This window comes from Zalophus californianus, chromosome X, assembly GCF_009762305.2.
Source record: "Zalophus californianus isolate mZalCal1 chromosome X, mZalCal1.pri.v2, whole genome shotgun sequence".
NCBI classification, from domain to species: domain Eukaryota; kingdom Metazoa; phylum Chordata; class Mammalia; order Carnivora; family Otariidae; genus Zalophus; species Zalophus californianus.
The window spans coordinates 19,504,406-19,507,628 of record NC_045612.1 but is presented as its reverse complement, the minus strand read 5'-3'; the positions used below and the strand labels follow the sequence as shown (position 1 = coordinate 19,507,628).

Sequence of the window (3,223 nt, the reverse complement as noted above, 5' to 3'; positions counted from 1 at the left end):
TCATCCTTTCTGATGGCTGAGTAGTATTCCATTGTATATATGGACCACATCTTCTTTATCCATTCATCTGTTGAAGGACATCTCGGCTCCTTCCACAGTTTGGCTATTGTGGACATTGCTGCTATGAACATTGGGGTGCATGTGGCCCTTCTTTTCACTACATCTGTATGTTTAGGGTAAATACCCAGGAGTGCAATTGCTGGGTCAGAGAGTAGCTCTATTTTTACCTTTTTGAGGAACCGCCAAAGTGGCTTCCACTTTCCAAAATGGCTGTACCAACTTGCATTCCCACCAACAGTGTAAGAGGGTTCCCCTTTCTCCACAACCTCTCCAACATTTGTTGCTTCTTGCCTTGTCAATTTTTGCCATTCTAACTGGTGTAAGGTGATATCTCAATGTTTTGATTTGAATTTCCCTGATGGCTAATGATGTTGAACATTTTTTCATGTGTCTATTAGCCATTTGTATATCTTCCTTGGAGAAGTGTCTGTTCATGTCTTCTGCCCTTTTTTAATTTTTCATTTATGCATTTTTATTTGCTAATGTTTATATCAGTACACTAAAACTAAATTTTAGAGACACTGGATATCATTAGTTTGGATACCTTTAGTTTATTATAAAAGAGAAACATGAAAATTATTTACATGATGAAAGATTTCACAACTTCACTGGAATGGGCAGCTTCACTTCATGCCATTTTAATAATTTCAGTCCACATACTTTCCGAGAATGTCACCATCTCTAAATAAGAAATAATCCTTGTCATCTAGAACTACTTTGGTGCCTCCATATTCTGGGAGAAGAACTTTATCTCCAACGTTCACACTAACTGGTTGAATCCTCCACCCTTTCCTTTAGAGCCCAATCCAACAGCTACTACTGTTGCTTGCAACACTTTTCCTTGAGATTTTTCTGGAAGCATAATACCTCCTTTGGTTACAGTTTCAGCTGCACTCCTTTCAACTAAAACTCGGTCAAAGAGGGGAAGGAACGTTCTAAACGCCTGCCCTGCCATGACTCTGGCCGCCGCAGTTCGTACTCTGTTCTGGAGCTGCCGCCACTGCAAGGCTCTTCTGTCCATTTTTTAATGTGAACGGCCTAAATGCTCCCATGAAATGTCATGGGGGAGGGGGGCGGAGCAAGATGGCGTAGGAGTAGGAGACCTGGATTTTGTCTGGTCTCGGGAATTCAGCTGAATAGGGATCAAACCATTCTGAACACCCACGAACTCAACAGGAGATCGAAGAAAAGAATAGCAACAACTCTCTGAACAGAAAAGCGACCACGTACTGGAAGGTAGGACATGCGGAGAAGTGAATCCAAGGCGATATTCGGGAGGATAGACGGCGGGGGAGGGGGCCTCCATCGGCCACTTCGGGCAAATGATAGAGCCGCGGAGCACAAAATCAGAACATTTAGAAGTCGGCTCCGCTGAGGGGCGTTGCTCCAGTGGCTAAGCGGGGGCTGGAACCCTCGCGGGACAGTGTGGTCTCAGGACCTTCGGGGTCACAGAAAGACCAGGGGTGCCTGAGTGTGGCAGAGCTCCCAGGTATCGGAGCGGGGAAGCCGGCTGCAGAGACGGAGACGAGGCGCGGGCTCTCAGCTCGGGGTTGCCATAAACCGTGACCCGCGGCACAGTCAGGCCACTGCTCCTCCAGCTGGGACCCAACAAGCGGCAGAGCCGGGGAGACTCCCCTTCCTCCCCCGGGAGGAGCGGCGCGGGAGCGCACCGCAGGGATCTGCTGGGTTTGGAGACTCCACACGGGGTCAGGTGCCAGAGATAGAAACGCTCGGTCACAGGCCGGGTGAGCACGGAGTGTGGCCAGAGACCGGGGAGACGGGAGTGACTGACTGCTTTTCTCTGGGGGTGCACTGAAGAGCGGGGCCCCGAGTTCTCGGATCCTCCTGGTGGAGATTGGGAGGCCACCATTTTCACTCTCGTCCTCCAAAGCTGTACCAAGAGCTGGCAGGGAAAAAAAGCTCCCGAGAGCAAACCTGAGCAGATTGCTTAGCTTGGACGGACAAGGGCGGGGCAATTCCGCCTCCGGCAAAGACATGTGGAAACCACGGCAACAGGCCCCTCCCCCAGAAGATCAGCACAAACAGCTAGCCAAGACCAAGTTTACCAGTCAAGGAGAACGGGAGAACTCCAGCGCTAGGGGAATACTGCACATAGAATTCATGGCTTTTTTACCATGATTCATTAGTTTTTCAAAGTTAATTTTTTAACTGTTTTTTTTTTTAATTTTTCTTTTTCCCTTTTTCAACCAACATCTTATCAATCCCTTTAAAAAAAATTTTTATTTTTCATCTTCAGAGTCATATTCTATCCCTTCATAGTAGTTACCCTTATTTTTGGCATATATATATATATATATAAGTTGTTTTCTCTTTAAAATTTTGAGATACAGTTTCTTCTAACAGATCAAAATATACCCTAAATCACTAGTGTATGGCTTTGTTCTAGGCTCCTGCCTGATCACATTCTCTCCCTTTTTTAAAAAAATCTTTTCTTTTTTCAAACAACTTCTTATCTTACCAATTCCTTTTATAAAATCTTTTATAATTTTCATCTTTACAGTCATCTTCCATCCCTTCATTGTATCAACCCTTATTTTGTACATATATAAGTCTTTCTTTCTTTAAAATTTTAGGAGGCACTTTCTTCTAACAAACCAAAATACACCCAAAATCTAGTGTGTGGCACTGATCTATGCACTAGCCTGATCATATTTGATCATATTCTGTTTTTTTTTGTTTTGTTCTGTTTTTCTTTGTTTTTATCTTTTTTCTTTTTCCTCTTTCTTTTCCCCTGGTTTCAGGTCTTTTCTGATTTCTTTAGAGTGTATTTGCTGGGGACATTGTTAACCTGTTAGCATTTTGTTCTCTCATTCATCTATTCTCCTCTGGACAAAATGACAAGACGAAAAAAATCACCTCAGCAAAAAGAACAAGAGGTAGTACCGTCAGCCAGGGACCTACTCAATACGGACATTAGTATGATGTCGGACCAGGAGTTCAGAATCATGATTTTAAAGATACTAGCTGGGCTTCAAAAAAGCATGGAAGTTATCAGAGACACCCTTCCTGGAGAAATAAAAGAACTAAAATCTAACCAAATTGAAATCAAAAAGGCTATTAATGAGGTGCAATCAAAAATGGGGGCACTAACTGCTAGGATAAAAGAGGCAGAAGAGAGAATTAGTGAAATAGAAGACCAAAT

General features: G+C 43.7%; 1 pseudogene; it reads right to left on the bottom strand.

Annotated features, from left to right (window-relative positions):
- Window positions 1-707: 707 nt before the first annotated feature.
- Window positions 708-1,015, bottom strand: LOC113930944 (annotated as a pseudogene).
- Window positions 1,016-3,223: the final 2,208 nt, after the last annotated feature.